Source organism: Furipterus horrens, unplaced genomic scaffold (genome assembly GCF_987537825.1).
Source record: "Furipterus horrens unplaced genomic scaffold, mFurHor1.1.pri manual_scaffold_3, whole genome shotgun sequence".
Taxonomy (NCBI): Eukaryota; Metazoa; Chordata; class Mammalia; order Chiroptera; family Furipteridae; genus Furipterus; species Furipterus horrens.
This window is the reverse complement of record NW_028327173.1, coordinates 62674774-62701397: the sequence shown is the minus strand read 5'-3', so window position 1 is coordinate 62701397 and position 26624 is coordinate 62674774. Positions and strand designations below refer to the sequence as shown.

The window sequence follows — 26624 nt, the reverse complement described above, 5'->3', positions numbered from 1 at the left end:
AAACAGAAAAATATTTGTTATTTCTTAAGGACTTATTCTAATACTAGAATGGTACCAGTATTATCTGATTCTGCTCTTCCCATAACATCATGGGATGTGTTTAATTATTTTCAGTATCCAGTTGAGAAATCTTAATTTCAAAGAATGGAAGCACTGATCTGAGGGTCTATAACTGGTGATCTTATTAAAGAGCAGATCTTAAGCCCCTAGCCCAAGGCTGTTCTCTTGACTTCCATATTATCTTTCATCTGGAACATATCATAAACAGAAAGGAAATCTGGGTTTAAATCTTGAAAAGGCTCCTATGCAGAGGAAGCAGACCTAGCCTGTGTTGCTCAGTAACTAGAATTTCAAGAGAGGCATAATCTATCATAACTAATAGTAATTGAAATACTAATCATAGCTATTTCTTGAACATTTTGTGTTCAGCACTGAACTTTGTGTTTAAATTAGTACATCTCATCTGCTCATTACAACAACCTCATGGTGACAGTTACTCATATTAACCCTATTTTGTAGGTCAGGAAACTGAGTCTCAGAGAAATTAAAGAACTTGTCAAAGGTCATAGTAACCACACTGGTGACTGCAGTAGTGGAACCAGATGAAGTGTAAAAGAGAAAGATTGTTCAACCCAAGCTCTTCAGATCATTCAAGATAGAAGTTCAGAATTACTTCCCGTGCCCTTGTTCCTGATCACTAAGCTGGAAATTTCTAACAAGAGGATTGTCAAATAATGGGTTGAATTGCTCTGTGAAGTCATGAGCTTCCTCTCAGTCATTGAAAATACTTGAAAGAAGATAAATGACCATTAGGCATTCAGCCTTTACTTCATTGCTGACTTCCTCAAGTTGTAACCATGTAGGTTACTGGACCAAGAATGGGTTTCTTCTCCAGGAATTCAGAATTCATATCGAGAGTGAGTTAAGTTTTGTGAAGCATGTGAATTTGGTTGCTGTGAGTGCTGTTATTCAATTCCCAGATAAGCTGAGTATTGCTGTAGTAGATTTTCTTTTTAGAGCTTACTAGCTGAAAGGGATTTGCATTTGACCTACCCATAAAAGTATGGATATCATGAAATACAGAACTTAAAACTAAAAATAAAAATATGCTTAAACTGAAGTGGCTTCCAGCTCACAATACTGTCAGTGTTACAAGCTCCACAATCATAGTAATTTAACCCTCTCCATCTTGGGGATCAGTCTAAAATTGGATATTTTGTCTAAGTTGAGCAATCTTTCACCTTTTTAAACAATACTCTTGGCTAAGGTTATGACACTGAAATATTATAATCCCAGGATTGCTTCCAATCATATTCTCTACCATGTGGAGAAAGTCTCTCAACAGTAAGCGGAACATACAGGGAAGCAGAAGTGAGGGATGGTTGGAGATGGTTGGAGGGTCAGGGAGGACCAGGCAGAGAAAGGAGCAGGAAGCTGAGAACTGCCCAGCAGGGGAGGAAAGGCCCCAGCAGAATTGCCCACTATACTCTCGTGGCTCCTGATTCTGCTGGGTGCTATCCCGTGTCCAACCTGACAGCAGTTCTCTGGGGGCCTTCTTCCCAAGCTGCTAAATCCTTTTCACACTAACCTCTTGGTTCTTAACTTCCACAAAAAAAAATTTTCTTTGTGATTTAGGTTCCCCACATACTGGGCAAAGGAAGTTCTGTTGCTTCAGTAGTAACCTCTGGACTGGTGCAGTATCCTATCCATAAAGGGTCCAACAGCAAATGGGAAACTCGGCATGTGGAGCCTTCCAGAAAGCATTACCTTCATTTGTGTTCGACAGCCCCATTCTGTGAATTGAGGAATGGACATAACAGGAAACTTCATGGTGGCATCTAAGAGGCATAAAGTGATTACCTGCCCTATTCTCCTGTCATAAAATTTGTTTCTGCCATCTTGCCACAGGTATTCCAATCTGTTCACCTAGGGCTTTCCAAACTTTCCCATGAAAGTAAACCTAAAAGTACAGGAGAATGTACTTACCTTCAGTGGTTGCCACAATTAAGACTTTTTCTCCAGAACCAAGTGTTTTATTTCAAAAATTCTTATGCATTTACATATATGTGCTCATATATATGCTTTACTATGACAATAATTTTCTTCTGTTTTTGAGTAAAATTTATCTGTTAATGTCTATGTTTACTTTGTGATCAGTGTGTAGTCCCAACAGGCCAAAGCTTAACTTGGACACAGCATGGTTACTGTTTAAGATCTTGTGTCTTACTGAAGATCCTATTAAAATGCCACATTTCTAGAGAAGATGTTGTAGGAAGCTCTTGACACTTTAGCCTAAGTCTGCTTTTGTTTTCTAAAGTAGTTTGTGTATTTAAAAAAATATTACATATATATCATTAAAAATATTAAGTGTTTAGAAAGTTTCTAGCCCCTCTATGCCATGGGTTTTCCCTTGATACTCCTATTGATTCTTACTAAGTAATGAGCTCTTGAAAATATTCCCCTTTAACTAGGGGGACTACACATTCTGAATAGTCCTGCCTTGTATCCTATCCTCTGTATAGAGTATTATTATTATTTACTCCGAAGTATCTTGATTTGGATGTCAAATTACATGGTACCTGTACCTACCTAGACGCTTCCACTTTCTGTGTTTGTTTTCTACCAACCTCTTCTACATGTTTAAATTTATGGTTTTGCCCACATTTCTTGACATTGTATCTAATTTAGACATTTCCCATTGTCTTCCTGCTCACATATATCCACAACTACCTTTCCTCACTTCTTCTGAATAAATACATTGCTCTTTAGTTCCTCTGTTGATTACCTTTGCAGCTCTATTTCTTGTTCTATTAAGTATAGATAATTTCTCAGCTATCTAGTTCATAAGGTAAAGATATTAGCGCCTCTACACTTTTCTTTGTCTGTCTTCTCCCTTTCACTCAAATCTTATACTTTTATTTTTATGTTATCAAAGTTGATAACATTTACATTCTGTCCTATAACCAAAAATTAATCCTCTGTTTAATCTATAAGATAACTCTGTATGTTGAAGATCAATTGGTAGCATGTGCTATTACAGTCATGCATCACAAAATGACATTTTGGTCAGCAATTGACCACATATATGACAGTGGTTCCATACGATTATAATGAGCCAGACAATTCTATTGCCTAGTGATGTTGCAATCATAATGTTGTAGCACAATTCATTACTTACATGTTTGTGGTGATACTGCTCTAAACAACCCTACTGCTCTGTCAGGTGCATGAAAGCACAAGGGTATAGCACACACAATTATAGCAATAGACTCTGCCATCTAGGTTGGTGAAAGTACACTCCACAGAGTTTGCACAGTGACCAAATTACCTAAGGGTGTATTTCTCAGAACAAAGCCTCATCATTAAGCGGAGCATGACTGTATGTCTATGTGTTTATTTACTGTTAAGTAATATAACAGTGGTCATATTTCAGTCTTTTTAAATATACTTTTTTGTCCTCTTTAGCATATTTCTTCTTGAATTTTCTGCCTTTATCATACTTCTGAGTTCTTCCAGAGTCAATGATGTACTATCCATTGTATAAAGTCATCCCTTTCCTCAGCGTCTTTTCTTCTAGAACCATCTCTACATCTGCTCCAGTCTGGGCATCATGCTTGCCAGGTCTGTCACCATGATCATAACAAGGTGTAGAGAGAAGAATTTATCTTTTGCAAAGAGAGGTCTGACCTCTGTCCTTGGCTGCTAGGTGGGGATCTCTAGGTGGCTGCAGTGTTCTGCCTGACAGGAGTGATTTTGTTGGCCTGGGGTCTTTGGCCACCAGACAGCCTCACAGTGTGATATATGACTTATGATGAGGACCTTGGGTAATGTGGCATTAGTTTCAACCTCTGAAGGAAAGGGACATCAGTCTGACTACTGGAGGGCCTGGAGACTGAAGGTCAGCCATGTGGACAGAATACTAACAGTAAAGAAAATACTAACAGTAAAGCAACCCATAGGAAAGGAGTGGAGGAGAAAAGTATGTTCATATGTTCTCATCAGACAGCACTCGGCATGCACTTGTTTAACTTGGAGGTTCTATTCAGGAGTCACCAGGACTTCTGCCTTCTCTCAGCTTGCTCTTTAGAACTATTTGAGGTCCTCCTGTGCTCGTTCATCATTTTGCATATGTCTAGGACAATGGGTCTCATTTCTCATTGCAGTGACTTAAATGGGATCAGACTGTGTTGACTCTAGGGCCATATTGCTGTCATTTTCAACTTTATATTTGAAGTGAATTATGGCACAAGGGGAGATTGTGACGAGATCGTTAAAAAGCTATATATGTCATGTGTGGCAGCATCCAGTCCCACTTCCCTAGACAACGCTGAACACAATTTCTATGCAGTTGACCTTTAATCTGAGTATGGAGATGAAGCCATATTGACGCTATGCTTTGTCAGCCTCCTCCCAAAGGACACCCTTCCCTATTGATACAATTTTCTTTGAATGTAACTCAAAATCTGTCATTGTTCTCTCAAGAAATTGAGAACAGTGGCCATTTCAATTTTCTATTTCTAACAGTGATATTGGGTTTCTTTAGTGCTAAGTGCTACATGATGTTAGTTTCTTAGATAATTAGGCCATGGCTTTTGACAGGGTCTGCAACCTGGTTTAGAATTTGCCAGTTTGTCTGTGGGATTTATGGCTTCATAACACTGCAGAAAACTGTGATAAACTAAATTCTTCATCATTTGAATTCCTTTAATTATAAAACAATTATCAAGAATCTTCTCTGTCAAGTAAGGTATGCACTTCTGATCTTCTGAAACTTACCTTTTAGCTGATAGTGTTCTCATGCTATGAAGCTGAAAAAAATAGAACATGTGACTAATTGTAACATAAACTTTTCAGTAGTTTGCTGTATACTAATACTGATATATTGTATATAAGTATATATCTATACATAAGTGTATATACACATATATGTATGCATGTATTACTAATACGAATATCTCACAAGAGTGTATGGTATTTTTTTTGATTGGTAAGGTACTTTAGCACATTTTAAAAACTAAATTGATCTTCAGTAATTTTGAGGTGGTGTTGGGATATGCATGATATTGAAATATGAAATCTAACATAGGTTTCAGAGTAGATAAGTAAATTATCCAAGGATATAGAACCATGAGTGACAGAGTTGGGCAAGGCTGGTTTTTAATGTGGTCTCCTCAAAGAGTTTATGGTTTAGATGGTATTTAAGACCTGCATACACACACTAACTCCTTAAACACTCCTTGACAGTGTGTAATTATGTGCCGATTGAAAAACAAATGTGACAGTTTCAAAAATAAAGTAGCACTGGCTGCAATATTTGAAGAGCTTCATGGACAAGTGGTAGATTTTGAAGAAGTGATATGTTCTGGGGTGAGGAAATAAAATTGGATAAATCTGGTGAGAAGAGAAAGTGCATGGTCTTTAAAATCAGACTGAGAACTATGAAGCTTTATTTTGTAATTAGCAGTAACATGTTAAGGGTATATAAGTAGATAAGTAACTTGTCACAATAGGTAGTTTCTCCATGACAATTTGTAGAAAGGATTAGAGTAAGGGGACTCTGGAGATTTTGAGTTTCGTTGTATTAGAGAGTAGTGACAATATCGTGCTGGCTCATTCCTAACCTTTTCTATCTTCCCTTTATCACCAGTTGGGACCATTTGGGGCCTGCTCTGTCTGCTGAGCCCTGCCTGGCTCCAGTGAAAGGCTGTGCCTTGGGTCACCACTCTCTGAATGTTTCCATTCCTGGACAGCACACCAGAGTGAGCCTGTCTCTGCCTGAAATGTGACTGCGCCACGGACTTCGTCAGTAAATGCCGAGACAGCATCAAGTATCAGTGTCTTGATGAGCTGCTCAGAGCATCCAGGCTCATTACTAGCTGATAGTTTCTAAATTTATCAGTACTGACAAATAGGACAAGTACTCAAGCTTTAACACATTTTTGGTAAGTTTTGATTAAAATGACTCCTTGCAGGATCTCTTTAAAATTTAATATTGCAGGATTTCCCCAATATTACTACAGTCAACCCAATTTTCTTTTTTCTTTTTAAAGATAAAAATCTAATATTTTCAAACACTAGTGGCATTTGTATTGTACTCATGGCTAAAGAAAAATCTTAGTACATATTTAAATCAACCCTCTCAGTTTTTCTCATAAGCCTCAGTTGGCAGAGATCATTCATACCATATGGACATGTGCCAAGCAGAGGGATACTCAAGTAAACAACTGCAACATAACAATCCTGGGTGATGAGTGTTGTACTTGATTCATGTAGGATCTGTTTAGAGATTTCAGAAAAAAACAATGATGCTTAGTTTGCCTACAGAGGTAATGGAGGACCACTGACTGGTCCTTCATGGGGCAACGATGCTATCAGATTGGATTTTAGAAATCATCCTGGGTTGTACAGATGATAGAGTAGATAGGAATAATGAGGAAGGGGGCCTGGAGGTAGGAGAGAAGTTAGCTACTGTATTACTCAGGGTTCTACAGAAAAGTAGGTTAACTAGGACATGTATGTGTGTGTGAGCAAGAAAGATAGACTGGCAGACTGGAGACCCAAGGAAGAACCGATGTTGCAGCTCCAGTCCAAATGTAGAATTCTGTTTTCTTTGGGGAAACTTAGTCTTTTTTTCTCTTGAGACCTTTAACTGATCAAATGAGGTCTATTCACCTTGAAGAGGTAATATGCTTCACTCAAAGTATACTAATTTAAATACCAATTTCATCTAAAAAATACCTTCACAACAACATCTAGATTGGTGTTTAGCCAAATAACTAGGTACCACAGCTTTGCCATGGTGACACAAAGAAGTTAAGTATCACAGGAGCCAATGAAATTTTATCCTCTAAGCAGAAGAAGAGGAAGAATTATACCAAGATTTAACTGTGTGGACTTGTTGAGCAATTGCATGAAAATTGTGAGAGAGTGCAATCTAACATCTGGGTATGGATACTTAAAACAGATATTTTCCCGTCAACTTATCCATAGAGATGATCTAGTGTGGAGAGCAAGACCAATAAAATGACATTGTTCTGGTCAAGATAGCATAAAGTACATAAAACAAAATGGAGTCACTCATGTCAACCAAGATGACTGCCAGGCAGTCATGACACTTTGGTTCATGAGAGAAACTATCTAAGTCATATTAGACACATCTGACAGGGAGTTACACCTAAGATATCTACACACATGATCAAAAGAGCCATGTCTGCAGAGCATAACCACCCACAGATAAGCTCCTGGGGAAACACCCCACTTGCCATCAGGGGTGCTAAGACACTTATCAAAAGACCCAGAAGGGTGGAGTACACCACTTTTAAGGTATAACGGAGGCAGGCTCTAGACCACTGCTGAGACAGCTGAGCTCCACCCACCAGAGTGCTGCTCCACACCATGCTAATCTCCCTTGGCATCAGCTTCCAGAGGCTCTGCCCTACTGGACTGAGGACTTCATCTGCCCCGCTTCCCACCTGGCTCCAGAGATTCTTTCTTGCAAGACACTGATGTCTTCCTTGCTCATCTTTCTGTCTCCTTGGCCTGCAGACTGAGAGTCTGGGACTTGGGTTTGTTATTCTTCAATTATTTCATGTGATGTCATTATTGATCGTTTCTGAGTGATTAGTATTGTTATTAGGTTAGATAGATTTGGATTAGGTATGCTTTAATAAATGCTGAGTGAACCTGCATTAATAAAGTCCAAGTGAATAGCATGGACCCTGTTATTTCTTCATGCTGGTGGCACCTAAGTTGTACAGTTGGCTCAGTGCTATCAGTTCTTAAGGCTCGATCAGATGATACAAGCAGGGACTGAAGGCTGATTTATAGGAAAGACTATACCACAAGCATATGCTCTTGACATCTAGCATCTTCTCCACCTTCCTCCTTAGTTCACTTATTCTCTCCATCTACTGAGCAGCAATGGTCTAGGCACACTGCTAGCAATGGGGGACACAGAGGTTGCTGAACACCTTGTTTACCTGAGAGGTTCTCATGGTCTATTCATAGCTCTGCATTGTAGCTTTGCAAATGAGACTAATAGACACTTCATACATTTAGTCTACTCATGTTACTCAGGACTTTCCTGGAAGTGAGAGCAAGACTGCATTGCAAAAACAAAACAAAGAAGCAAACAAGCAAGCTAAGAGAAAAGCCCTGCAACCTCGCTTACGTTGCTTTCAGTTCCTTTCTGTATTTCTGGTGAGGTGGAGACACTTTGTGTCGGCTCTAGCACTGTGCTTGCAAGTTGGTAATAACTCATTAATCCTTCAGGGAAACCTTGGTTGGTGCCTGTCCCACCTTTGCCTCTCCACTCACAAGGAACAAACAGGCTTGCTCACTTGATCAAGGGTTATGATGCAGGATTCTACACATTTCCTGTAAAACTAGAATCTCCATGAACTCTTTTCTCCTGGTCCCTAATAGGCTTTCTGAAGTTGCAATGAGAATAACAAGAATAGGAACTGGGGGAAAAAAGCTTCTTTGGGAAAAATATATACTTCAAATCGTTCAGTTTAATATTATATGGGAATCCACATCTGGTTTTTCTACGTTTATCATGCCAATTAAAACATACACCTGTTAGTTTTTCATCACAAGCCATATTTCTCATCTGTCTAGTTTGACCTTGTCACAAGACAGTTCCCTTTTAGCACTCACTTGTATTTCTGCACTGAGTGGAAGTTAAAAGTGATTGCAAAGGAAGGCGATTTCTTTTGACATCTTATGTATGACCCACTTATCTCCTTATGGAATACAAGGAAAATACTGGAGGGGAGCACTAGACAACAAGAAATATTTCTGCAAATGTCTAGGACTCCAGTTTCATCTTAGGTCTGTCTTAGTGATTTTAACCAATACATGCAGTATAATTAATTATGTGGGTGTTTGGGTCTGGAGATTTGGTATAACTTGTGGGAGAGACAGAATGATGGCCAACTATTTCCTAGATTCCTAGGTACTGGCTTTTAAAATTTTGTCGTTTACATTTTTACTTTGTGGAAAAATTTAAACATATAGGAAAATAGAGAAAATAATATAATGCACCTACGTGTACCCATCACTAGCTTCAGCACTGATCAACAAAAGGACAAACTTGTTTCATCTATACCCTTATTACTCCCAAATGCATTTGGATTTAGAAGCTAATCCTGGATACCATGTCATCTAAAAATTCTTCAATATATATATCCCTAAAAGATAAGTGCTCTTTTTATAACTTAATTAAGCATCATTATTATACCTAAAACACAGTTCCTTAATGTCATTAAGTAGCCAGTCAATACTCAGATTTCCTTGATTGTATCATTTGTTCAAATCAGAATCCAAACAAAGTTCAAACAATAATATAGCTGTTATTTCTTAAGTTCCTTTACATCTAACCCCTTACTTTTTTAACCTCGCAGTTTATATGTTAAAGGAACTAGATCATTTGTTCTGCAGAGCTTCTCATATTCTTGATGTGCTGATTGAATCTTATAATATAATATGTATCTCTGCTTTCCCTCTTTATAACCTATATTTTCTGTAAACTATTGATTTAGAAGTTTAATCAGATTCAGGTTTGATTTTTTTGGCAGGAATATTTCATAGATGGTATGGGAGTGTCCTTTTGTATGACATCAGGAGGCACAGCTGTCTCCTGCTTCTCTTTGGGTAATGGTAAGATCGAGGAGTGGGAAGGAGGTAAGATGGCGGAGGAGTGAGGAGAGGTTGCGGTTTTAGGCTCCGGAGACCCGTCTGCAGTTTGGTCTAATTGCAAACAGAACATCTCAGTGAGCAGCTGGACATTGGCGGGAGTTGAGCCAAGGCAATGCTGGATTAGAGAAAATCCATCTGGGAACAACCTGTTTAGTGAGGATAGCGGAGAAAAAGGGGACGAAACGGGATTCCTGACTGGGGCGGCTGCCCGAGCTGTGGCGGGAAGCACACAAAGGATTTTTGGGGACCACAGGCTACCCCAGAGAGGAGTCAGGCGGAGAGCGGATCTCTGCCCGCTGGCAGAGACGGGACTAGACCAAGTGGCATTGGCGCTGAAGGACAGGAGACAGCGTGCTGCCGGGCAAGTGAGAACATAATTCTCCTTTATATTTTTCTCTAGTGGACGGTGGAGACGGGAGGAAAGTTTGGGGGTGGTAGGCCGTTCTGGAGGAGCCCAGGCGCAGAGGCCCGCTCATCTACTCCTCAACCCTACCATTGGGTTGCGGGGGCGCGCATAGGGAAGTGCTCTCACTCACTGGCCCAGGTGCGCGGGTCGTGAGTCCAGGCGTCCCTCGGACACTCCCCAACGGACATAAGATCAGTGCCCCAACGGGCACAGGGAGGGCCCACTGAACACGCAGAGGACTGTGCACAGACACCCCTAGACAGCTCCCGTGGGCGCAGGGCCCCAGGCCGGAAAGCAGACCACTAGCGCCAGCTCTGTTCGTGCCCGCCCAGACGGGTGAGGGAAGGCGGGCAGCTGCAGCACGGGAACAGCGGGAGGCGGCGACCCACGGATGCTCGATTCCACTGAGCACAAGTGTCCCTGGCCCTGCCCTAAGAGGCGAGAAACCAACTCCCGGAGCTCGGCTCAGCGGAACTGAGGGCACGGGGCGGCGCGCGAGCGCAAAAGCACCTCAGCCAGGGGTCAGTTGGCGCCAATCCCGGGGAAAGCTCTCGGGCCGCCCGCGCGGGCAGGGACACCTCGGCGCGAACGGGGAACCGCCGCGGCCCAGAGAAAGCAGGAGCCAATCCCGGGGAAAGCGCTCGGGCCGCCCGCGCGGGCAGGGACACCTCGGCGCGAACGGGGAACCGCCCCGGCCCAGCGAAAGCAGGAGCCAATCCCAGGGAAAGAGCTCGGGCCGCCCGCGCGGGCAGGGACACCTCGGCGCGAACTGGGAACCGCCGCGGCCCGGCAGAAGTGGGCTCCAACCGCGGGGCAAACTCTCGGGCCGCCCGAGAGCGCAGGGGCTTGTGCGCAAGGGCACCTCAACTGGCTCCAGCGGGCAGCAAGGGAGCGCGCCGTGCCGGCAACCGCGGGCGCGCACCATAGCGGCAACCGGGGGCGCACACCAGTCCTGCAAAAAACAAGAACCTCTGACCTGCCACACTAGACCAGCTGCGGACCCAGAAAAAGAAGGCAACACACCAAGGCTAAAACGGAGTAAAAACATCGATTTTTTTTTTCCAAATTTTTTCTCCCAAATTTTTTCTCCCTTGTTCTTTCTTTCTTCTTAATTATTTCTTTTCTTTCCTTCTTTCTTTATTCTTTTCCTGGGTTTTTTTGGGGTTTTTTTGGGGGGGTATATATATATATATTTTAATTTTTTTCTCTCTTTTTTCTTTCTTTCTTTCTTCTTTCTTCTTTCTTTTCTATCTTTCTTTGTTCCTTTCTTTCTTCCCTTTTGGGGATTTTTTTAGGGGGGGTTTTGTGGTAAATTTTTTATTTTCTTCTCTTTCTCTCTTCTTTTCTTTCTTCTATTTTCTTGGGGATTTTTTGGGGGGGGTGTTTTTCCTTCACCTCTTCCAATAATAACAAACTTTATCTCTAACGTGTTGCATATAACCTCTCCTTCTCATCCTTTCTCTTTAATCGTGGTTTATTCGTTTGTGTGTCTAGCTTAGCCCCCCATCACTCTAAATAATATAATATAATTACTATATAAACCCAAATACAATACAATCCCACTTTCTTACTATATTATGTATTTTTCTATCCTTTTCTTCTATTTTTATTAACATACAATGTAAATATTACTAACTGGCTTGCACAGTCTCAACTATTATTAATCTATCAACCCCTCTATCAAAAATTATATTTTTCCTCCCCAAAAACAACTCGTATCTATTCTTCTTATAGTATAAAAGCTCAAATCTCTTTACATTTATATTAATACGGGCTAGTTGGCTAACGATAGCAGGATAGAGTGGGGGATACTTTCTGAGGGTGTGGGTCTCCTGCCTGGGCTGTGTGTTTATGTCTTTAACAGCATATCCACAAAAGAACTCAAGACAAAGCAGATAGAGTGACTCTCAACCAAGTAGCGAGAAGGAAGATCCTATCAAAGAACATTTGAAATATAACCGAACAGCATAAACAAACAACATAAAGGGTAACTCAAGACCATCAGGCTCAGGATATCAAAGAGACTGCACCACTGAAATTCCCAGACCTTCGATAAAGAATATTACACCACAAAGGAGGGAAGTCAAAGCAGACTACCCCCCCCAAAATAAATAAATAAATAAATAAAAACAAAAAGAATCCAACATGGTAAGACGCAAAAATAACCCCTCAATGAAAAGAAAAGAGGAATCCTCAGAAAGAGAGATAGACGAAATAGACATAGCCCAAATGTCAGACATGGAATTCAAAACAATGGTGGTAAAGAAGCTCAATATACTCGACATCCTTAAAATCAACTATGACAACCTTCAAGGAAGTTACCAGCAGCTCCAAGAAAATTACAGGGAACTGGCAGAGAACTACACCGGCATAAAAAAAGACATAGAAATTGTTAACAGGAACCAGGAAGAACTTAAGAATACAATCTCTGAACTGAAAAACACAGTAGAATCAGTCAAAAGCAGACTTAACGAAGCAGAGGATCGGATTAGTGAGTTAGAAGATAATGTAGAGAAAAACTCCCAGACAATACAGCAAAATGAAAAACGATTGAAAAAATATGAACAAGATGTAAGGGAATTACAGGATAGCATAAGGAAAAATAATTTAAGGATCATCGGAATACGAGAGGGAGAAGATAAGGAACATGGAATTGAAAATCTGATAGGAGAAATAGTGACAGAAAATTTTCTGAACCTGATGAGAGGAAAAGCTATGCAAGTCCAAGAAGCACTGAGAGTTCCAATCAAGAGGAACCCCCAAAAACCCACTCCAAGGCACATCATAGTTAAAATGGCAACATTCCAAGACAAAGAGAGAATCCTAAAAGCAGCAAGAGAAAAGCAGCAAATAACATACAAGGGAGCTCCGATAAAGCTATCAACTGATTTCTCAACAGAAACATTACAAGCCAGAAGGGAATGGTCAAAAATATTTCAAGCAATGAAAAACAAAGGCCTACAACCAAGAATACTCTACCCAGCAAGGCTCTCATTCAAAATAGAAGGTGAAATAAGGAGTTTCTCAGACAAAGGAAGACTGAAAGAATACATCTCCACCAAACCAGCATTGCAAGAGATGCTAAAGGGACTGTTCTAAGAAAAAAAGAAGAAAGAAACAAGAGAGGAGAGGAACAGAGGTACAAAGGGAAATGAATAAATACACGTCAATAATAACCTTAAATGTAAATGGATTAAATGCTCCAATTAAAAGACATAGGGTAACGGAATGGATAAGAAAACAGGACCCACATATTTGCTGTCTACAAGAAACACACCTCAAAACAAAAGATTTACACAGACTGAAAGTAAAGGGATATAAAAAAATATTCCAAGCAAACGGACCGGGAAAAAAAAGCCGGGGTAGCAGTTCTCATATCAGACAAAATGGATTTCAAAGCAAGGACAATAAAAAGAGACAAAGTAGGACACTTCATAATACTTAAAGGAACAATCCATCAAGAAGATATGACTTTGATAAACATATATGCACCCAACATAGGAGCACCCAAATACATAAAGCAAATACTAGAAGACCACAAAAAGGATATCAACAACAACACACTCATAGTAGGGGACTTCAACACTCCATTATCAACAATAGACAGATCATCAAAGCAAAGAAACACCAAGGATATACAGGCATTGAACAACACACTAAACCACATGGATCTAACTGATATATATAGAACTTTTCACCCCAAAGAAGCAAAATATACATTCTTTTCAAGTGCACATGGGACATTTTCAAAGATAGACCACATGATAGGTCACAAAACAAGCCTCAACAAATTCAAGAAAATTGAAATCATATCAAGCATCTTTTCAGATCACAATGCCCTGAAACTAGAAATCAACCTCAGAGAAAAAAATCAAAGACACCCAAACTCATGGAGATTGAATAACATGCTATTAAATAATGAATGGGTTAACAATGACATCAAAGAAGAAATCAAGAAATTTCTAGAAACTAATGATAATGAGCACACAACAACCCAAAACCTGTGGGACACAGCAAAAGCAGTCCTGAGAGGGAAGTTTATAGCAATACAGGCATATCTGAAAAGGCTAGAAGAATCTCAAATAAAAAACCTAACCACAATGCTACAAGAACTAGAACAACAACAACAAACAAAGCCTAGGGCAAGAAGAAGGAATGAAATCATCAAGATCAGAGCAGAACTAAATGACATAGAGACTAAACAAACAATCCAAAAGATCAACAAAACTAGGAGCTGGTTCTTCGAAAAAATTAACAAAATCGACAAGCCCCTAGCCAGTCTAATCAAGAAAAAAAGAGAGAAGACACAAATAAACAAAATCAGAAATGAAAGAGGAGAAATCACGACTGATACCTCAGAAATACAAATGATAGTTAGAAATTACTTCAGACAACTGTATCACAAGAAATTTGACAATCTAGAAGAAATGGACAAATTTCTAGAAACATACAACCTTCCAAAACTAAATCAAGAAGAAGTGGAAAGTCTCAACAAACCAATAACAAAAAAGGAAATTGAAACAGTAATCCAAAATCTCCCGGCACACAAAAGCCCTGGACCGGATGGCTTCACAGGCGAATTCTACAAAACATTCAGGGAAGAACTAACTCCTATCCTCCTCAAACTGTTCCAAAAAATCCAAGAAGAGGGGAAAATCCCAAACTCTTTCTATGAAGCCAGTATTATCCTAATCCCCAAACCAGGTCAAGACACAACAAAGAAAGAAAACTACAGGTCAATATCACTGATGAACATCGATGCTAAAATCCTCAATAAAATATTGGCAAACAGGATCCAGCAATACATCAAAAAGATCATACATCATGATCAAGTGGGCTTCATTCCAGGGATGCAAGGATGGTTTAATATTCGCAAATCAATAAATATAATACATCACCTAAACAGAATGAAAGACAAAAATCATATGATCATATCAATAGATGCAGAAAAAGCATTTGATAAAGTTCAACACCCATTTATGATGAAAACACTCAGCAAAATGGGAATAAAGGGAGCATATCTTAACATAATTAAGGCTATATATGAGAAACCTGAGGCCAACATCATACTCAATGGACAAAAACTGAAAGCATTCCCCCTGAACTCAGGAACTAGACAAGGTTGTCCACTCTCTCCACTCCTTTTCAACATAGTGTTGGAAGTCCTAGCCACAGTAATCAGACAAGAAAAAGCAATAAAAGGCATCCAAATTGGGAAAGAGGAAGTGAAATTTTCATTATATGCAGATGACATGATAGTATACCTAGAAAATCCTATAAACTCCACTAAAAGACTACTCAATATAATAAGTGAATTTGGCAAAATCGCAGGGTACAAAATAAATATACAGAAATCTAAAGCATTTCTGTACACTAACAATAAAATAGCAGAGACAGAGACAAAAAAGAAAATACCATTTACTATAGCAACAAGAAAAATAAAGTACCTAGGAGTAAACTTAACCAAAGAGATAAAAGACCTGTACTCTGAAAATTACATAACATTGAAGAAAGAAATTAAGGAAGAAACAAATAAATGGAAGCAAATACCATGTTCTTGGATGGGAAGAATCAACATCATCAAAATGGCCATACTACCCAAAGCAATTTACAAATTCAATGCAATCCCTATTAAAATACCAATGACATATTTCACAGACCTAGAACAAATACTCCATAAATTCATATGGAACCAAAAAAGACCCCGAATAGCAAAAGCAATCTTGAGACAGAAGAACACAGCAGGAGGAATCACAACACAAGATATCAAACAATACTACAAAGCCACTGTAATCAAAACAGTATGGTACTGGCATAAGAACAGACATAGATCAGTGGAACAGAATAGAGAGTCCAGAAATAAACCCAGGCCTCTATGGTCAACTAATCTTTGATAAAGGAGGAAGGAACATAAAATGGAGTGAGAAGAGCCTCTTTAACAAATGGTGCTGGGAGAATTGGATAGGGACCTGCAAAAAAATGAAACTAGACCACCAACTTACACCACACACGAGAATAAACTCAAGATGGATCAAAGACTTAAATGTAAGCCGTGACACCATAAAAGTCCTAGAGGAAAACATAGGCTAGAAAATATCAGATATCTCACGTAACAATCTCTTCACGGATACATCTCCTAAAGCAAGAGAAATAAAGGAAAAAATAAATAAATGGGATTACATCAAACTGAAGAGTTTCTGCTCAGCAAAAGAAAACATCAGCAAGATGAAAAGGAAACCAACCATATGGGAAAACATATTTGCCAATGACATCACAGACAGGGGACTGATTTCCAAAATATATAAAGAGCTGATACGACTCAACATCAAGAAAACAAACAACCCAATTAAAAAATGGGCAAGGGACCTGAACAAACACTTCTCCGAAGAGGACATACAGAAGGTCCATAGACACATGAAAAAATGCTCAACATCATTAGCCATCAGGGAGATGCAAATAAAAACCACAATGAGATACCATTTTACACCAGTCAGAATGGCCATCATCAACAAATCAACAAGCAACAAGTGCTGGCGAGGATGTGGAGAAACGGGAACCCTACTGCACTGTTGGTGGGAATGCAGACTGGTGCAGCCACTATGGAGAACAGTATGGAATTACCTCAAAAGATTAAAAATGGAACTGCCTTTTGAACCAGCGACTCCACTACTAGGATTATACCCGAAGAATCTTGAAACCCCAATTCAAAAGAACTTATGCACCCCTATGTTCATTGCAGCACTGTTTACAATAGCTAAGTGCTGGAAACAACCTAAGTGCCCATCTGTAGATGAGTGGATCAAAAAACTGTGGTACATTTACACAATGGAATACTATGTAGCAGAAAGAAAGAAGGAACTCCTGCCATTTGCAACAACATGGATGGAACTAGAGAGAATTATGCTTAGTGAAATAAGCCAGGCAAAGAAAGAAAAATACCATATGATATCACCTAATACAGGAAACTAAAGAACAACACAAACAAAGGAACTAAATAGAACAAAGAGCAGAATAGCAGGCAATAGGGGGGAGGGGAGAGGGAGAGAAGGGGGATAAGTAAGGGAAGGGTTTAATTAAAGAGCCTGTATGAAAGACTCATGGACATGGACAACGGGGAGGGATATGATTGCGGGAGAGGGGGTGGGTTGGGTGGGGGAGAGAAATTGGGGGAAAAGGGGACAACTGTAATTGAAAAACCAAAATAAAAAAATTAAAAAAAAAAAAAAGATCATGGAGTGGATATTATTATTATTATTAAATTCCCTATTTAGCCACCTTCAATGACCATGACATAGTTTTTTTTTAAGCAATTATAAAATCTAAATCTAAAATCTCTATGTGTATCATTCCTTCATTGGTCAGTGGGAGACTCTGGTTGATTCCAAAGTCTTTGATATGACCAGATTTTTTAACTTAAAAACAAAGAATTACATTTTTGTAAAAGATACAGACATATTTAACATTGCCACACTGAAAGAAAAGTCCAACAGCATTGATAGTTGCTTAAAGCAATAGTTTAACTTGCCAGGACTACAGGGAAAATTCTATTAAATAAATATTAACTCCACAAATAACACAAAGGACAAAAAAAAAAAAAAACAGGGGCAAATTAGATGCCCATTGATAGGAGTAAAACCTGAACAGTAATACTAAGGCAAGCTGCCAAGGAAAGTACCACTGATTTAAAAAATTAGCAACTTCAGGTATCCAACTGTGGTAACTTGATTCCAACATGTGAAGCAAAATTAAAAAGATGAACATAAAACTGCCTTTATTACTTTCCTGTTGATTCACTGGCGTTTATGTGTGAATTACTCAAACAAAGGCAAAATTTATTCTGGTTTTAAAAAATTTGAGGGCTGAAATGTATGTATTAAAGTGATGAAATGTATGATATGTATGGTTTACTTTTTTCCTTTCTGAGTGATTTTAATAATTGTACCTCACAGACATTTAATATTTTAGAGTGATTTCCTATGGTTCATTTTCCTGATCTTATAAATTTTTCTTTGAATTGACAGCTGTTTATAAGTTCTGTCTGCATCAACTTTTGTTGACATTAAGCCAAGCCTGATATGAATGCTCCTTTCATCACCTGCAACTTATCAGAGGTGGGAGAGCATTTTAAATTGCTGTTTAACACATTGGGCAGTGGTGGTCACATCTGTGGTGTTAGGGAATTTGACTTGTTCACTCTAGTACTGCATAAGCTGGGAGGTGAGGAAAGAGCATGAAGGGCAGAAAGCCATTAAGCACCTTTATGATTCATGCATACAGCATATTTTAATTAATTAAATTTCCCCATATTTGAGTGGTTGGGGGATGCATATGAATAACTTTTTAGAAGTACCACTAGCCTCCCACTCTTGATAGATACTTTTACATAGGCTATATTTTTATTTTTTTAAATCACCAATGGTAAATATTTTTATAGTTATAGTCATTTTGGAGACAAGGAAACTGACACTCAAGTTCAAACAGCTAAGCAGTAACAGAGACAGAATTTGAACTCACACATCTATTCAACTAACAGGCTGGCTTCTTCCCCTACTTCTCCTGCCTGCTAGCCATATCAAACTAGCTCATTTTTCAGAAAATGTGCTCCATCATTCATTTAACATAGATTTTACAATGACTGGATGTCAGCATATGCTTTTTGTACTTCCCAAAGAATACACTGTTTAGGAGAGAGTGTCTGACAAGAAGATGCACATTGCTTGGGTTGTCTCTTCACTGGAAATATTATAAAATATAGAATTGTATAAAGTGGGGTAACCTGGTATGGTGCTAGGTGAAATGGAAGTCTGTAAGCTCTGGCCCAAGCAGAAAGTCAATATATTAAGAACCAGAAATCACTAAGGAGCAATGTGCTTGGAAACTCAATACAGCAATAAGTAACTTGGTACTGTGTCCATGAAAGATCCCTTATTGTCCACCAAAAATGTTAATGCACTCCCCCTGGTGTCAGTTAGTCCTGAATTTTAAAATAAACACATAAAAGAAATCAATGAGAGGATTTTTCTTCCTTGATGTTTGCTACACAGTCTCAATGATATTATCAAGGCAAAACTCTATGGGACTATTTAACAGCCCTGGAAGCTTTTGTTGTAAAATTAAAATTAAATTGAGTACATTCAGAAAATGCATTTTTGTGTGAGGCTTATAATCACATACATATAATTAAAAATTAGATTAAAATACACTGGTTCTCTCTATACAAAATACTTTGTGTTATCAAATCACTGTATAAGTGGCAATTATAAACACAGCCAATAATAGATGCTCTGCTTTTCATAGCTTTGAATAAACAAGCACCAGCCTAACTTAATCAAGACTTTTGATAACATCGTGTGTTTACGGAGTGCCCACTATGTGCTAAGCTTTTGCTAGGCTGTGAGGAAACAATGAAGAACAAGACAAATTGCTCCCTTGCCTTAGATCACACATTATAGGCGAAGATAGACAAATGAACAATCAATTATAATATGTGTAATAAGTGTTTTGATATTTTCAGAAACATAACAGGGTCACCAAATATAACCTGGGGCAAGGGTGAGGAGACGGTTTGAGAATTCTTGTAGGAGAAAGTGACATTAAGTTGAGAGAAGGATAACTTGGAGTTAACCAACAGTTGTGAATTGAAATGAGTAGGGTAGAGGGGAGGAGACATGCATGTCCTGGACAAAGTGAATAGTATCTGAGAATTCCTAGAGGCTAGAGAGAGCATGGGGTATTGGGCAAACTCAAGGACAGTCAGGAAGGTGGGAGCGAGGATGATGGGAAATAGAAAGGGTTGACCCTAGAATGCTAAGTGATTGAGCTGAGGCTAGAAAAATCATGAAGATCCTATTAAGCCATGTTCAGATGACTGGACTTGACTCTGAGGACAAATTGAAGGGAAGTAAAGAGAAAGTCACATGGTCCCATCTGTGTTTTAAAAGGACCATCTAGCTGCTGGCGGGGAAATCAATGGGAGCTAGGAGACTTTGCAGCATTTCAGGTGAAAGATGCTCGTGGCCTCACCTGGAGGATCAGCAGTGGCAAAGAGAATGGACAACAATGCACAGGATTGATGGCTGACAGGATGTAGCTGACATGACATGGTGATTGTTTGGATGAGGATGGTGAGAGAGAGAATAGAATCCAGGATAATGGCTGCTTCTGGCTTGGGCCACTCACTGAGCCAGTTGCTGATAATGATGAGTTCATTTCTGGACATGTTGAGTTTGAAGTATCAGGAATCAACTTTCTTCATCTTCTAGTATTTTCCAAAATGCACCATCCCTGTGAAATAACTGGGATAGACAAACTCACCTGTCTATGTAGATGAAATGGCATTCAAAACTCATAAAAAGCTTACTTTCTGATGGTACTCTTTTATTTTGACAACAGATACACATGTGGCCTTTCAGCATTCATGAGGAATATGTTCGGACAGTTCCTGTGAGAATCTATGTGGCAAAAAATAAAAATAACAAGCTGGGTTGGCAGTGACAGGTAAAGGCATCACTCCCTCAAGCCTCCCATCCCCCTTTCTATTCTTTTTCAGGGAAAATCAGGGCTTTGTTGGGAAAGACCTAGAGTACAATCAGGTAGTTGTGACTCACTGCCTAGTATAAGGGAGGCTGAGGGAGTTCCCTGAAGACAGTGACTGTTGGTTTTATTTATTTGTTTAAAATAGCTTCATTAATATTTAATTTGTATGCTATACAATTATTACATTTAAAGTGTACAATTCAATGGTTTTTATCATACACACGGATGTATGCTACATTCAATTTTATAACATTTTCATTACCTCAGGAAGAAACCCATTATTCTTTAGCTACCACTTCTTTGTCCCTATTCCTCTCCCACTCTAAGGAACCACTAATCTGTCTGCTGTCGCTACAGATTTCCCTGTTCTGAAATTCATATGAATGGAATCTGTGTAGTCTTTTGTAACTGGCTTCTTTCACCAAACATAATGTTTTCATGGTTTATTGTTGTTGTAGTATGTATCCGTACTTCATTCCTTTTTTTTTTATGGCTGAATAATATTTCATTGTGTGGATATGCCACATTTTGTTTATCCATTTGTCTGTTGATAGACATTTGAGTTGTTTCTACCCTTTGGCTATTATGAATAATGTTACTATAAATATCTGTGTATACAGTGATTGCTTTTTATTATCTGAGCCTTCAAGGCTAGCACAGATGTATGCCACTGATACCAACTCAGAGCTCAGTAGCTTTCGGGCAACCTCTAGAATCCTAGACACAGTTGCGAAGCAGGAACATTTATTCTTGTTTATTCCTTGATGTATATATACCCTTTTCTTGTTCCCTCCTTGTTTCAATACTTGAAAAGTCAGAGGGACTCTCGATCTCTTTCAAGGACTGCTCTCTCGGCTGCTGAAATTTTTACTATTTCTGCCTGCCTGCTCTGATACATGTGCCATTCTTTAAGTATGGCTGAATAGCTGAGAAATTCACATGAAGGTGTGAATGAGACCTCAAACAACCATCCCCAGAGTTGGTCCAAATGAATATCATTGTAAGAGGAGACATTTCTTTAAAATATGAGTTTGGGAAGCTGCTGGGATGTCAAGACTGCTTCCAGAAATTTCCTTACCCCATATTTCTTAAACCTCCTTCTGATATTTGTAGTAATTCTGAGACTTAAAACATGAGGTGTTACTTGGCATGAGTGCCTGCATAAATTTTACCAAAGGAAAAAAAAAAGTAAATATCCAAGAGCTACAGTTCATGAATCTTGGAATGCAACCAGTCGTTTACAATTTTAAATAATTAATAAAACTGAAGTAGAGTCATCAATGACCTTGTGTTTGTGTGTTCACCATGATGAATGTTATGATCTACAACCCCTGGAAAACACCCATTTATAGAAGCACCTGTGCCTAAAAATCTGATTAGCTTTGACTAAATGTGAAGGAAGATTTAGCAGCATTCCTTAAAGAGTAATCTGTGTCCCAACTATGTCCAAAATCACTTTGGGTGCCCATTTCAGGGGCCCTATTTTAGCTAATAAAGCAAAATCTCTTGAGTGAATGTAGCTCAGGGATCTTTCCTCTGAGTAAGCTTCCCAGATGATTCTTATGCACATTTATTCATGTATTAGGGCCATTCAGAAATATCAGGGCTTCAATTATATGCATGATACATAAGTAGGGATGACTATAATATTTTTCACTCAAACTTTGGAGAGGGAAAGGGGTGCTGTTAACAGTTATGCTGAGAGTACAAGTATAAATCAGGAGTACCCTGGCAAAGCAGAACAAAAGGTCACCTTGCAAATAAATACCTGAAATTACTCTACCATCTTCCTCTGACTTTGTAACTCATCAGAGCCACATTCTCAAAGCCTGACTATTTCATGAGTACTACATGCCTATGTGTTTCCTACTTCTGTTGATTACAGTTGACTTCACAGTGAATGTCATTAGTGCTGCTCTTTGTTTCCTGATCTTCCTTTCTTTTGACATAGACAAGGATGACTTTCTGTCCAACTTGTAGTTGGGTAGAGTTATGAGTCTGGCCTGGACAATGGGAGGAATATTGAGTCACCATGGGAGACCCCACACTTAGAGTTCCCCAAAATGAGGAGTATGAGGAGCACTTTTTTTCAATTCTGCAAATCTGCTATGTGACTGAACTTTACTTAGTATTTAGTGCTCAGTATACCTTGTAGTGTCCAGTGAAGCTCAGATGTGATTCTGAATTTGTTGTCATAGAGGTCAAATGTAGTATCTGGTACTACAAACAAGTCTTAAGAATCGTATTTGTTTTCCCTCATGTGTCTCCCTCTCCCCCAATCTGTTTATAATTTGCAAAAACAAAACAAGAACAAACAAACAAAAAAACCCAAACCTTTCAGAGACTTTGTCATTTTGTATTTGGATTAGTTCCCTGTGGTTGCTGTAAGAAACTACCTTAACTTTGGTGGCTACAAAACAATAGAAATCTGTCGTGTCACGGTTCTGGAGGTCAGAAGTCTGATATCAGTATCACTAAGCTGAAATCAAGGTGTTATCAGGTCACACTCTCTCTGAAGACTGTAAGGGAGAATATGTTCCTTGCTTCTTCCAGTTTCTAGTGTCTGCCAGCATTCTTTGGCTTGTGACTGCATCACTTCAATCTTATTAAGGCCAACATCTTCAGATCTCTCTGTCTTCATCTTCACATCATCCACTCTTCTGTGTGTGTGTGTGTATATCTAATCTCTCTGTGTCTTACTCTTATAGGGATACATGTGATGGCATTGAGGACCCACCTTAACTTAATCACATCTGCAAGAACCCTTTCTCCAAATGAGGTAACAATCACAGGTTCGAGGAATCAGGATCCAATATTTTGGGGGGTCATGATCAGCCAACCATGACATTCAGTAAATCTTTGGGGTGGTGCTAGCAGACGTGTGTTGTCATCTTCATTCCATAGTCAAGGAAGTTGATGTTCAGAGAATTCAAGTGACTTGCACAAGACCATGAGCCTATCCAGTGGCAGACAAGAGACTAGAAATACAGTGCATTTCTTTTTAAGCTATGCATTTTCCTCAAGAGGTACAGTTATTATATCCATTTTACCAATAAGACTTCGTATAGAGACTAAAAACAATTTTACCAAAACCCAAATGTAATTCATTGGTTTGACTCTAAAATTCTTCTCTGACATTCTGCCCTCTGAGTCTCTCCATACCCCCCATTCCTACCACTGTGATACCATGATGCCACCATGGTATAGAGATATGGCCCATATAATGGCCACATACCTACTAAGCCCAATTTCACATGACGTGCCCCACTTGTCTCTACTATTTTTAAATAAGCTAGCTGATGGCTTGCAGCCAAATACAGGACAGTCCTTAATTTGAGATATTGTATGAACAAGATGTGGTCCTGTGAGAAGCCAGGAATTCATAGGTCATGTTCCCTCATGAGAATGTCACAAGAAATAGAGACATGTGGAGCACAAGTTAACAGAAGTCTGTTTTGGTTTAAAACCCTAGGTTCTTCGTCTCTGTGATTTCTTGAGGCAGCTTTTTAGAGTCATTGCCCATCAGGGATGGGAGAAGACTAGAGACTGGGTAGTCTCACATCTAGATTTTACATTGAAGAAACAGAGGCATAATTAAGTGAAATTCATTTATCCAGCAAACATTTCATGAGAGCCTATATTTCATATACAGTGCTAAGCACCAGGATACAGAAATGAAACAACATGATCACAGTTCTAAGATCTCTGTGACTAGTGAGAAAAGCAAGCTCATAAATACAGAATTTCAATAAAAATGGTAAACACTGCCATTGTGCTGAGAATTCTACAGGAGCCTAAGGGAGTCAGCAGAGACTGATGTTTGAGCTAAAAGAAGAAAGTAGGGAAAGACAAACCAGGCAGATGAAACAGAATCTTGGATGGGTTTAGTGTGTTTGAGGAGGATTGCGAGCAGTTTGTGGGAGCTGGAACCTGAGAGGGTGCGAGAGGAGATCACTGAGGCTGGTGTGAGACTCACCCAAAGTCAAATAACTTCTGACCTGTTGAAATTCAAGTGTTTTGATCTAGACCCTGAAGTAGGTTTTAATGCCATTTTCCTTTCACTAGGTTTATTTTGTACAACTTGGTTTCACTTGGCTAGACTCGGCATCCTTTACCTAGGACAGGAGATCACTTTCTCATGCTGTGGAACCTCTTAGGGTAGCCAGCATGTCTTCTGACCACCTGGAATAATTTTGTGATGTGTGTGAACCAACTCAGGCTCTTGTACATTATTTTGTTCCCATTTCTACCCTGCAGCAAAGTCATAGTCTCCTCCAGCATGGAGGCCTCAAGTTACATTGTGATTCTGAGACTGCCTGGTATACCTGTGAGTGCACATCATTGAAAATTCCTTCTGAATAAAGTCATTGTTTTTCAAGCACCAGGGAAGAATAATTAAAAATGCAGAGATCTGAGAATGTTTTGTCTTCTGTGGAAAAGAAGAGAAGAAAGATGTGTTGCTTCTTTACTTGATTTTAAAATTAATGTACTGGCCTTTTATCCAGCTTCCAGGTTTCCCGCATCCTCATGGTGCCTATATATATTTGATGTACTTTTATTGGCCGCCTGAACAGCGATGGAAATGAAGGTGAAGATCTGTGTTACTAGTGGTCTTATGGTACTCCTATGTCCCCTAAATTTGGATCTTGCATAATTCCTTTCCATTAATTATAATAAAAATAATAACAAAAGCTTATTTCTGCCTTTATAATGCAGTTCCTTCTCTCCTATGTTCCCCCTAGGATATTTTGTACTTAATGAGATGCTGTGATGATACGTATCCTTCCTTGCTGTGTTTCTTTGGATAAGTGTGTAAAGGCCCTGCCATTTTGGTCCCGAGTGCCAAAAAAGAATCTGTAAAGAAGAAGGAAAGAGGCTGAAATTGTGAACTTGAAAAAATCTTATTTTCTTCCTTTAGCATTTCCTGATGACCTACTGTGTGCTAGTCTAGTTTTTGAGAGCATTAAGATAAGTCAGACTATACTCACAAGGAAGTGAGTTGAGTGCAGAAGACTAATGAATAAACCAACACACACACACACATGCGCGCGCGCGCACACACACACACACGAAGAATGGGCATCCCTAAAGGACTGGGGGTGTGGGAGAAGGGCCACTTAGCCTGCACGGAGGGTGGGAGAACAAAAGGGCTACACTTTCAGAGACATACTGGGTTGATTCTTAAACAATAAAATTAAATAAATATTGGGTGGAAAATTATAGAAGAAGGGGAGGAGAGAAAATGGAAGGGGAAAGGTTGACACAAAGGATGGTGGACTCATCGTCGGCAGCCATCCGTCTCGAGAGGCGATGGTGTAGCTTCTTAAGAGTCTATCTGCACCGCCGAAAATGGCTGTGCAGTCCGACTCGGGAGTGACATGGTATCTGTCTCCTCCCATGTTGAATCGACATCTTGCGATGACGCTGGAGTGTCCCCTCCAGTGAAGCTGAAGCTACAGAGCCTGGGCAGGGTGATATGGAGGGTCTGCTGTTGCCCATGCAGCAGACCCCCCCTCTCTTCGCAGCTGAAGGGTCCAAGGGAAAGACGGAGTCAATACAGCTTGGCTTCAGGTGCGCCGCAGGAGTTGCCGGTGTTGACTACAACGTCAAACCGTCTTAGGGACTCCGGCTCCGGATTTTCTGTCGGGGTTTACTCCCTTAGCCTTTCCCCTGAAGAGGTATGCCGCAAGGCAGCGGAGGTTTTTTGGAATCAGAGTTTTCCTTCTCTGATGTGCCCTGACTACAGCTAACATAATTTACAAAGAACAGGAGGTCAGATTGGCATAGAAGGGCCCTTGCAAAGTAATGTGTTAAGGAGAGAATAAAGATTTTAGTTAACACTCTTCCATATACCATTATCTCACAAATGGTGTGGTTGGATAATGACTGCGGTAGATATTATATCCAGAGAAGAATACTTTAAGTCAGTCATTTCAACCTTTTTCATCTCATGGCACCTATAAACTAATTACTAAAATTCTAT

At 39.5% G+C, this 26624-nt stretch overlaps 1 long non-coding RNA gene across 2 annotated transcripts in view; it reads left to right on the top strand.

Moving 5' to 3' along the window:
- Window positions 1-25268, top strand: part of LOC150015164 (uncharacterized) — a 30601-nt gene extending 5333 nt beyond the window's left edge. The window contains exons 3-5 of one of the 2 annotated variants that reach the window (XR_016509965.1): window positions 20498-20602; window positions 23350-23420; window positions 25147-25268. This is a non-coding gene — a long non-coding RNA (uncharacterized LOC150015164). Of the gene's footprint in view, window positions 1-1635; window positions 2288-20497; window positions 20603-23349; window positions 23421-25146 lie in introns of those variants that run through there. The other variant, XR_016509966.1, reaches the window with a different exon arrangement.
- The last annotated feature ends 1356 nt before the right edge of the window (window positions 25269-26624 follow it).